This window comes from Felis catus, chromosome A3, assembly GCF_018350175.1.
Source record: "Felis catus isolate Fca126 chromosome A3, F.catus_Fca126_mat1.0, whole genome shotgun sequence".
NCBI lineage: Eukaryota > Metazoa > Chordata > Mammalia > Carnivora > Felidae > Felis > Felis catus.
This window is the reverse complement of record NC_058370.1, coordinates 130926159-130938042: the sequence shown is the minus strand read 5'-3', so window position 1 is coordinate 130938042 and position 11884 is coordinate 130926159. Positions and strand designations below refer to the sequence as shown.

At 47.8% G+C, this 11884-nt stretch overlaps 1 long non-coding RNA gene across 1 annotated transcript; it reads left to right on the top strand.

The window, feature by feature from the left end:
• The first annotated feature begins 686 nt into the window (after positions 1-686).
• LOC109498635 lies at positions 687-3964 on the top strand. The gene is made up of 3 exons (XR_002155471.3): positions 687-2072; positions 2799-3388; positions 3910-3964. It is a non-coding gene; the product is annotated as an uncharacterized LOC109498635 (long non-coding RNA).
• The last annotated feature ends 7920 nt before the right edge of the window (positions 3965-11884 follow it).

The window sequence follows — 11884 nt, the reverse complement described above, 5'->3', positions numbered from 1 at the left end:
CTTCCTTTCTCCATGAAATGATATGTTGATACTGACGAAATGTCTGCTTTGTTTGCAAAATGCAGTAGAAGAGAGGCAAGGAATACTCCGTGTCAGGCCCTGTGAGGTCCCAGAAGATCTGAAGAGTCTTTGACTCATTGAAGCTCTCACAGGTGCAGTATTGACCAAGAGAGATGAGAAACAAAAGGCAGACTTTCCCTGTGATCCAAGTGTTGCCAAAAGATTGGCCGGCTTGTTTGCACAGCACCTCACAATTCACTGGATGGGACTGAGAAAGCCGGGGGCAGGGGGTGGGGGGGTGGCAGGAACTCTGGTGGGGGGAGGCACCTGCAATTCGGTCCCAGTCGGACTACTTACAAAAGAGAAGACCTTGGACAATTTACTACATTTCCTTGAGCCAGTTTCCTCGTCTAAAAGGAAGGAAAGAGAGGGGGAGGGAAGGAAGGAAACAAAGAAGAAAGGAAGGTATGGAAGTCAAGGTTCTCCAGGGAACCAGGCCAGCAGGAGACAGAGATTTGTTTGAAGGAATTGGCTCTCGTGATTATGGACTCTTGGCAAGTCTGCAACACGATGGGGCAGGCCTGCAGGCTGGACACTCAGGGAAGAGTTGACATCGGAACTTCAAAGGCAATTGGCTGGCAGAATTCCTTCTCGTTCAAGGGAGATTCTTTTGTTCGGGTCAAGCCTTCAACGGATTGGCTAAGGCCAGTCGACCTCACAGAGGGCAATCTGCTTCAATCCAAGGGCAACCATTTAAAGGTTAATTTCATCCCCCAAAAACACCTTCACAGACACATCCAGAACCATGTTTGACCAAAAACCCGGGCTCTGTGGCCCAGCCAAGTTGACACATCAAATTAACCTTCACAGAAGAGAAAGGAAAAGAAAGAAAGGGAAGAAAAAGGAAAAGAAGAAAAAAAAGCAACGTGATATCCTGTGAAAGGCCAGGACCTGGTAGCAGCTCACCAAAATGATGCTCATTTTATTATTTTTATTATCATTAAATCATTTTTATCTGTTCATCCATCTTTTGTTTACAGAGGGAGAAACGGAGACGGGGACATGCTACACGCAGTTCTGTGTCCTGTTGAGGGCATTCAGTCACTGGATATGTGTGGCCATTTATCAGACTGGGGAAAATTCTGAGATGGGCAGAGTACCCTGGTTTTGTACGTAACCGACTGAATTCCCCCATTCAGCAAGACCAATCAGAATGATCAATTGAGAGTACAATTGAATTCCTTTGGAACTAACAGAAACAAAAGCTGACCTAGTTTATATTGTCGAGTGGGGCTCCAGAGATTCAATCTCCGCTTATGAGGAGCTAAGATGGCCAACGGGCTTTGTTTCACGGGGACGTCATCAATTCATTTGCTGATTTAACAGGATATGATAAACATGTTGTATCCTATATGCCTAGCACAGCACGGGGCTTTGAAGGGACCCGGAGAAGTAGGACACACAACGTGTATTGAATCCTTACGTCCCTGCCATCCTATTTATGTGTATGACCTAATTTTGCCCTCGTTTCATTTTAAGCTGTGTAAACCTTAGGGAGGCACCAGCCTTCCTGGTTTGTCTTTGTTCTAAATGTTGAAGAGTTTGTAAGAGGGGCAGGGTGCCGCGGTCCTGCCTCACGGTCGCAGCGGTGAGAAACTGAAACATCGCAGAAGAGTCGAATTGCTACCTTGGACGAGCGGTGTCGAGTGGGAGGTGCGGGCAGGTCAGAGGACCAGGCACCCGATGGGGAGGAGGTGACTGGGGGCGGCATCGTAAAGGCCCACAAAGACAGATCAATGGCGATGAGCCCCTCTGGAGGGCCGGAGGGTCCGGAGGAAGCCCAAGTCCCACAGCTCATCAGTAGCAAGGTCCGATCAGAACGTCTGCAGACCCCGGTGTGATGTGCTGCCCTGACCTCTGTCCTAGGACCCCCCTCCCCTAGAGCTCTGCCCTAGAGCTGAACAATGAAGGCAGCGGGGCCGTACCGTGGCGTAAGAATAAGCTTGGAGTCGGGAAAAGGAAACAAGACCACGGGGTCCCACCTCTGCGATGCCTCGAGGGTGAGCTCTCAGGTAAGTGACCTGCCCGGCCTCCGAAATGGGAATAAGGGGCGGGCTTCGCAGGGCTCGCCCAAGGGAGTGATGGATGTGACTGTACAGAAGGTGCCAGAGCCCGGCACAGGGCAGGTTCTCCAGATGGGGTGCTTCTGCTTGGTACCGTCTCACCCCGCCTAGACGCGGCACCCTTAGGGGGCTGTGGAAATGAAACTTCTGCTGTACCCAGAATTCGGCTATCATTGTTGGACACAGCCACGCTCTTTTGATCTGAGATTGACAAAGAGGCTATTCTTAGGGCTAATTACGGAACACATCCGGCGAGTGCCCCTCTCCCACCCACGCACGGCTATTGGAGCTGTCGTGTGCAGTCCGGCCCGGCTGGCCACGTGGCCTCAAACCTCTGGTACCTGTCGGCAGCAGTTGCCCATAGCAACAGCAGGGGGTGGGGGGAGTGTGAGGAAGGAAGTTACCACCGGTGTCGGTGTTGTTTGTCAATTATTTGTCTTCATGGGTACGTCCGTGTGAGGGTGTCTGCAGTCAGAAGTGAGGGGAGTCACGCGGAGGTAAGTGGACAGGTGCTTCCTGTCTGCGTCCCTTGTGATGCAGGATTTCTTTTGAAAAAGAGTCTAGGTGGGAAAAATACTCATGCCCATTTTTTTGTGTGTGTGCAAATATATCTGTAACAAGTGGGGACTCCCGCTTCCTCCTACTCTGCATCATTCGACTCCCTCCCGCGGGCAGGGGGATGGTGACGGTTCCGTGATCCTCTGGGGCTTCTGCACGATGCATCTGGAGAGAAGCGTGGCTGGAGCACGTGATAGAAGAGGCCGTGGTATCGCACAGAAACTTCCACCGTGGGGAGTCAAAAACGTCTACTGCAGACCCAAGGCTGCTTGCAGCAGGAGTTGGGACGGTCCAGGGCGCGTAAGGAGCTGGCAACGAGGTGCTTGGTGTCCTCAGGCCGCCCCGCCTTCAAGCCTGGGGATTTACCGGGCACTTCTCTCAGTGGCAGCGTGATTTGGGGCACTCATGAGCCTGCCGGTGTCTCAGGGCTCTGGACCTTTATCCTTCAGGTGACCATAGCTTTCAGCCTGCCAGGCGGCCGGAAGGAATCACTGCTGTGTAGAAAGTTCCCGGCACAATGCCTGGCTTCGTGTGGCACCCAACGAATGGACCCTTTGTCCCTTCCGGGGAGCACTCTGGAATGGAGCGGCGAAAAGGAGCTGCGGGACGGAGAACGATTCCCAGCCCACCTTTCTCGCCTGCTTACGTGTGTGGCTGCACCAGCTGCGTCCGAGATTCTGCCACGTGCCGGCTGCACGAAGATCTAGGTGAGTCCCTGGACCTCCTGAGCTGTCCTCTCCTGGTTGGTAAATGGAGGTAAGGGTGCCCACCCCTGAAGGCTGGAGCTTCCAGAGTACCGGGCGTGATGCCACGTGAAGCTCACCGGCCCGCATCCCGGTGACCAGGTTTGGTCCCCTCGTCAGAACCAGCCTTCTTAAGAGCACACTATGATAGGACAAGGAAGAGATGTTTGGGATTTTGTGACTATGGCGTGAAAAGTCTTTTAAACGTTGTTTTTCAACCTAAATAAAAGTATCCTATGAAGGGAGAGCTGGGTCGGGGTGGGTGATACAGCCACGGTGGGGGGAGTTTTTTGATAGTGGAACAATTAAGGGAGAAAGAAATCTGAGATCAGAGAATCTGAATAATACTCTTGCCTAGAAATCTTCATTTTCTCCAGTGCCCCAAAGAACTTCATCTGTGCCTCAGTTTCTTTTTGATTTATTATTTTTAATGAAGGCATTTTCTTTCTTTTTAAAAAAAAAATAATGTTTATTTATTTTTGAAGGAGACAGAGGCAGAGCGTGAGCGGAGGAGGGGCAGAAAGAGAGGGAGCCACAGAACCCGAAATGGGCTCCAGGCTCCAAGCTGTCAGCACAGAGCCCAGTGCGGGGCTCGAACTCACAAATGATGAGATCACGGCCTGAGCCGAGGTCAGACACTTAGCCGACTGAGCCACCCAGGTGCCCCAAGGTATTTTTTCTTAACCATCAATTAACGTTTGGTTCTTTTTATTAGAAAGTAAAGTAAAAAGAAGTTTCTAAAAGCATATACAATGTCACCATCTGAATATTCGTCTTGCCATAAGTATATCTTCAAGTTTGTATCTCAAGCAGTGTCCTAAACATATTATTCAATAACTGTCATTTTATTAATTTCCAATGTAGCTTCACATTTTTTTTACTATTTTGTTTGAAAAGGCCTTTGTGTTTCTTTGACTTTTCGTTGAAATGTCTCCTGACGCCTTTCATTTGATCCTTATTGTTTTGATATGTTTTCCCATTGGCTTTTTTGATTTGAATTTTAATGCTTAGGATATGCAAAATATTTTAATTTGTATATATTCAAATCTGTTTTCTTTGTGATTTTTTTTCCCCCATTGCTATGGAAACCCTTCCCAGTCCAGGAACAATTCAATTAAATAGTCAATTAGATTATAACTTTGCCCTGGATTTCATTTTTAAGTCCAACAGGCATGTGTTTTAGCATATGACCTGAGGTAAGGATTCACTGTAACTTTAAGAACATTCTTAGCCAAATTGAGAAGCGTATTTTAATGAAGAATTTACCCCCCCCTCTTTTGTTTATTACATATCCTAATTACACATTAGATTCTTATCTGCAGTAGGAGTCGTTTGCTGTTTTCTGTGCCAATTTTTGTGCAGCTATAATACTCTTAATTTTGTGGCTGTGTAGGAAATTGCGACATATGATCAACTCAAGTCCTGCATCTTATTTTATTCTTCAATTTTCTTATCGACTCCTGTTTGTTTGCCATCAAGATGAAATTCAGGAACATTCTGTCTTTTACAAAATCTACAGCTTGATAATAATTGTGTCAAATCTGTAAATTAAGCTGGAAAAGGCTGAATTCTTGCCGTGCAACTTACTTATCATATTGTGCTGTCTCCACCAGAATCAGATCGCCTGTCTCATACGAGGAGCAATATCCACTCCTGATAGTTCTTCCCGAATCAGCGCTCAGGGCCTAACCCAAGGGCTTGCACACAGTAAGCATTCATTACCATTGAGATAACTCAGAGCTCCAGGAATAATGTGTTGGCTTTTTTTTTTTTTTGCAGTAATTTTGCTAGAATCCATATATTCTAGGATGTTCTGACCTCAATCCATGACAATTTCTAATGTATACTTACCCATCTTTTTTAGTGTGAGTTGATCCGATGGTATTTATCCTAAGGAAAAAATGTGAACGTGTCGAAGTTTTTAGAAATTTACCACTTTCCGGAAGCATCTCTGTGCCTGCAGAGTGTATGTACAAACAGCACATAGCACATTGCATGTTTAAAAGCATTCACTGAGGTTCCATATATATATATATATATAACATAGAATATATAATATGGAATATATACTATATATATATTATATATGTATTGTGTGTATGTATGTGGATTAGTGGTGAGTATGAATGTAATTTCAGAACGAAAGTTCATGAACATAAATTATATGTTTCTGAGCCCAAAGATTCAGGAACTGACACAGGAATTCTTACCCCAGCATTCCAAACGCCAATGGTGTCCAACCATCTAGATGACTAAGCTGGTAACATCACCTTAAGCAAGAGCTGCACACTGCATCTGTCTCCCTCTGGACCTCAGTTTCCCCAGTGGGAACTGTAGAGACTGGAACCAAAGATCACTGAGGGACCTCAGGCCGGCTAGTTCTCGGGAGCTATTTCCTCACCTGTGAATGAATTTAATCTCTCAGGGTCTCCCAGCACTGGCGTCGAGATTATATCCAAAGGTGGGTGTGGCCCTTGGGAGCATTCGCCATCCCCAGTCCCGGTGGCGCCTGACAGAGGAGAGAAAGAGAGCCACCGAGTCTGCTGAACCCAATGCCACGACAGTCCGCACAGCTCAGTCACCTCAGGTCACCGAGCAAAACCCAAAACAATTTGAAATCGCTTTTTTTCACAGAGCTCTAAGAGAGCTCTTGGAATGACATTGTATTTTCCTTTCAAAATTAAAATAAAAGTGTTACAGGAAAAATAAAAGTAAATGACAACAGCCAAATATCTTATGATTGTCAAGAAAATGAAGAAGGAACCGTGCACCTGACATGGAGTCCTCCTGGTTGCCTTGATCTTCCGGAAGCCAGTCGTCAGCCCCCAGCTCCTATGAACTGGCCTCTTCTGGCAACTCCTTTTGGAGCCCATGCCTGTTACAAAAACTCAGGGACCAGGGCATGTTCTCACTCCTCTCCTATCTCCTCTCTTCCTCTTGCCCAACCCCCAGCTCTACCATAAGTACACGGAAGGGAGAGCCCATATAAAATGAGTCTGTCATGCCAAGTGCCATGAATAGTGTCTTCCCATAGGAGACCATGAAAAATACATTTTGCACCGGGCGGAAATGCTTTATAATTTACTATTCAATGGCTAACTTTCTTCCGGATAGGAAAACAAAGGAAACATTTCCAGAAAAGAAAAAGAATGGGAAACTGGAAAGAACAAGGAGACCAGGCAGATCTGGGTGTGAATTCTGACTTCACTATGTAGCCACAGTGAATCATTTAACCTCTCTGAACGTCAGTTTCCACATCAAGGCACAAGGCTGATGGTCATCCCCAGCCCAGGGGCAGCTGTTTATCACACAAATACTACGGTAAAGGGCCTAGCGGAGGCGTGTAGCACCAAGGGTGCTCAGGGACCCGTCCCGCCTTTCCTCACTTTCACGCCCAGCGTGCTCAAAGATGGTGTTCTGCTGCAGAGAATAAATTTTCTAAATTTTCATTTTTTAGAGAAAGAGAGCATACACTGGGGAAAGGGGCAGAAGGAGGGACAGAGAGAGAATCCTAAGCAGGCTCCACGGTCATGGCAGAGCCCGACATGCTGTTCGTTCCCACGACCCTGGGATCATGACCTGAGCCAAAATCAAGATCTGGACGCTCAAACCACTGAGCCACCCAGGCACCCCGAGAATGCACTTTCAGAACTCAGCTGGTGCTTGACATTCGTAACATCCCCCACTAATGGAGGCCGCCCTGTGGGGTGTGAACTGCTTTTGTTTGCTTCTCTGTCACCAGAAGGTTGATAACAAACCCACTGGAATAGACAGTCTATGGAGATGTCCTCCTGGAATTTGGTCAACGGCTGTGAACTAGGCACCAATACATCGGCCCTGGGATGAACTTGCCCTGTGGGCTCTCATCTTTCCTGCAGACCCTGAGATACCCGGGTCAGCCCTCCGCGCCCACACCCTGCCACCTTTGGCTTCAGGGACCTTGTGTATTGCCTTTTGCCTAACCTCTGAATCTACATGGGTGAAGGGGATGCACACGCTGTCCTTCCTCTCTCCCCCTGCCCTCCCTTTCTGCCTCAAGCACTTACTGAGCACCTACTCTGCATGGTCCCTGTGTAGGCAATGTGGAAGCAGGGGTGAATTAGCCCCAGTCCTGGACCTCAAGGCAGACTGGCCTTTGAGATGTATGTAAGGATTTGAAGCATGTGATGATGACACACAATTAAAAGTGATGAGGCATGTAGCCTCTTTGGGAACAGAGGTAGAGTGATCACCTGTACCTGGAAGGTTTTGGAAAGGACAATGATGAATTTACCAGAAGGCAGGGCGAGAGAGAGAAGGTCATGTCAGGGAGAGCATATGATATGTCTAAGTGCACAGAAAACTTGCCCGTAAAGAGGCAATTATGGTGAAAGCATGTTGAAAAAGGTTTTCATTCTCAGAAGAAGATCAAGTTATCTTCATAATGACCAAGTAGCTGTATAATCATAGTACCTATTAAGTTATCATCATCCTTACGTGCGTTTACATTGAACCTTACACTTCATTCAAAATACTCTAAGGTATGAATCCTAATGTCGCAATCATGAACCAAGAGTTGTGGGTGGGAATTAGCGTCACCCCTTATCAGCCTCGTGGCCATCACCAGCTTACCTCTCTGACTTCAGTTATTGACCCACTAAGTAGGAATAATACCATGGCCTCCCTTGCAGGGCCGCTGTCAAGGTCGCAGGTGGTGTACAGGTAGGGCAAAACAGGTGGCTGGCTCACGAGGAGGCAGCTGTGTTCCTTTCTGTGCCGAACACTCACGCGGCACCAGCCGGACCACGCACCAACACCAATCTGGGGGACATATCAGGTTATGGTTTAAAGTTCTCCATCCAAATGCTGCCTGAGCTCTGTTCCTTATTATAGAACAGTCAATTACATTGCCTCCTACAGCAACCCTGTTTCTCCGAGGAGATTACTCTTCAATTGATTTCACAGTCCTCCCTGGTATATAATCCCCCTGGCTACGACTGCCTGCGAGCTCTTATAAAGACATTCAATACCGCTATCAAATGAAATTATATCATTTATATCCAGAGCTGAAATATGCACTGTTTTTGGAGGTTAAAAAAAATGGATCCCTTGGAATAAAGCTATAATCAGCATGAACTGTGGCTTTTAATTGCCTGGGAAGGTGAGAAGCATTCTTGAAAGGGAAGCACTAGGCAGTAGCCATCATCCGTAGAAGCACATCCTCATGCACAATAAGACAAAGAAGGGTGTGAGGATTATTCATGACTGCAAACACTGGAGTTTATGGTTAAAACCTCTTTTTCTTCTTTCTTAGGTTCCTCTTGCTGATCAATATATTTTTTAAATTAGTTTTCTTTTTTTTTTTGATGTTTTATTTATTTTTGAGAGAGAGAGAGCAAGTTGGGGAGGGGCAGAGAGAGAGGGAGACAGAACCTGAAGCAGGCTCCAGGCTCTGAGCTCCCAACAGCGTCCGACGTGGGGCTCGAACTCGCAAACCGTGAGATCACCACCTGAGCCGAAGCTGGACGTTTAACCGACTGAGCCACACAGGCGTCCCCAATATATCTATTTTTTTAATTGTCACGGCCTCTCTTGGGGGAAGAGGACACTGGGGGAACATAGCACATCTGAAGGGCCCCAGGGAAGGAAGGTGGGAAGGAGCCGTTCCCAGCAGGGTTTGGGTTTATGACTCAGATGAGCAAATGTTAGAGGACAGTGGTAGGTCTGTTTGTTAAGGAGATGCCAGCACTCATCTAGTACAGACCTACTACATGGTAGCCCTCAGTTAATTTTGGGGTTTTTCACGTTAAAAACATGCAGGAAAACCTTGGATGGTGAGTAACTTGTTCTGCGAGTATTCCGCAAGACGAGCAAACCTTTCTAATAAATGTTAACTTGATACGCAAGCGATGTCTTGCAATACGAAGTAGTACGTGGTGCTGAACGTCAGTCATGTGATCACCACTGAGCCAATGGGTTCTTGCAATTCGTTTTGATACACGAGTGCTTTGGATTACAAGCATGTTTCCAGAATGAATTATGCTCGCCAACCCAGGTTGTACTGTGTGTGTTTATTAACACCACACTCGCTCTGGGTCAGAGGCCGTCCTGGTAGGTCAAGTTTCCTGCCTCCAAGAGGTCATAGTTCAGAAGGGGAAACAAAAATTCCTGCTGTATGCATATGCATGCCGGAAGAAGAGAGAGGGCCCTAGAACTGCCAAATGGATGGGGCAGGCTGCCCAGAGGGGGAATCGCTTGACATGGCCATTGAATATTGACTTGGAGTCTGTCCCCTAGGCAGATGAGGAGAAGGCAAGTAACATCATGTGTTTTTAATGGCAAATAGCTAAATAATTACAGGAATGGTCTTTCTACCTCCATGAGTCTAAAAGAAATGAACCATCTTGCAAGAATATCCCCACATACCGGATGTAGTATGATTAGAAGTAATTCTGATTCCAACAAAACCGTCACTTGGTTTAGCACATCAGTGAGGCACGGATGGTCCCAAGAGCCACACTGGAAGGGAAGAAAGTTTCGAAGGCTTGCAAGAGGTCTTGCTCCCCTGTGGCCAGCAGCAATGAGATTGATCTGCCCACCTCACCCGGGAGACCTGGCACAGCCCATCCAGCCTTGGGGGCAGGTGTCTGATTCTGACCTGCACAGTCTCACCCTGTGTCGGCTGGACGCTGCAGAAGCAGACCCGAGAGGGAGTTAGGAACACTGGAGGTTTACAGGGAAAAGGCTTGTGAGGAACGAGACTTGGGGAGTATGCTGGGTTGGGCCCTTGAAGCCTTCAGAGTGTGAGGGGCACTTGACTCCCACGAACAGGTGCAGATGTGACCATTTCGGCCAACCCAGCAAGGAGGTCCAGAGCAAGGATCGCTCTCAGATGCATCCTGGGTGGGGAAGAACGGGCCGACCCTCAAACCATAGCCTGCTTCATCACTGTTTGGGGCTGGTCTGGAAGAGAACAGCCTAGACTTGAAAGGTGAGGCAGATCTTGAAAGTGCCTTGCAGCAGACTAGAGATTCTTCCTCGAGGGGAGATCCTGGGGGTGTGCCCCATGGCTGCCACACCACGCGGCACCATGTCGTCCTCTTCAGGAGCTTCTGCACCTGAACTGGAGTTGCCTACTCCTCAGCACCAGCTCGGGACAGCTTGATGGACTCTGACCGTTGATGGACTCCTGTATCCATCACCCGTATCCACTCATGCTGATTCTGTCCTGCAGCTTGCCCACTCTATCCACTCTAATAAATGCACCTCACCATTGCTCCAGGGTTCAAGCTACTGCATTTCCCCAGTTCCTGTAGCGTGGGTCCCTATCCCGCTGACTCCTGTCGCCCAGTCCGGGATACCGACCATGAACTCCAAATGTAGGACCGGTGTATTTCATTTCCTCAGAACTGCAAGACCATCTGTTTTCCTTTCCTTTCCTTGAGTGTTCTCATGCCTCCCTGCCCAAGTCCTGGGGAGGAGTAAACGTGGTGGCAGTTCTGAGACATCATAACCCGGAGAAGGAAACTTAGACATGAGGTGCCCCCTTACCAAGGCCGCTCCCTGTGAAGAATGTTCACATATATTTCCTGATGTTTGCCTTTTCTTTTTTTTTTATGTTTACTTCCTTTGCAAGAGAGCACAAGTGGGGGAGGGGCAGAGGGAGCCAGAGACAGAGAATCCAAAGCGGGCCCTAAGCTCTGAGCTGTCAGCATAGAACCCCACGTGGGGCTCTAACTCACAGACCGCGAGATCATGACCTGAGCCGAAGTCGGACACTTAACCGACTGAGCCACCCAGGTGCCCCTGCATTTTTTTTTAATTTTGTTTCTTACTCCCCATTAGACCAAAAGCTCCAGGAGAGTTGTTGGGGAGCAGGGGGTTCTGTTTGTCTCTCTACCGAATTGCCACAGTTCATAAAACAGGGCTCGGCAGCTGGTAAAACATTGAAGACATAATTGTCGAATAAAGAAATGTGACCCCGTCAGCAACTCTCAGAGGAAAGTGCAATGTATCACAGGAGGGGAAACCAAGGTTCAAGAGAAGCACTCATTTGGTGAGAATCACCTGGTGACCAAGGCTGCCCTGAGTTCAAGGTCTGACTGACTCCCCATCTGGTACACATTCTACACTGACTCCAGAGTTTAGAGAGGTCCAACCCAAACACGTGCACACCCAGTTGGTACGATTAGAGAATATTGGGGTGTCAGTTGTATGTTTTCCCCACCAAATCTTTACAAGAAGCCAAGGAAGTAGATACTGGTCCTGTCCCCCACGGACAGATAAAGAAACTTAAGCTCTGGGCAAAGGAAATGAGCAAACGAATCAACAAAAACCAGAAACACAAGCCGGCAATTGCCAGAGCCCGGGGAGGAGGGGGGTGTGGAGATGGGTCAGACAGGTGAAGGGGATGAAGAAGTACAGACTTCCAGTTACAAAACAAGTAAGTCATGGAGACAAGAAGCGCAGCATAAGGAGCAT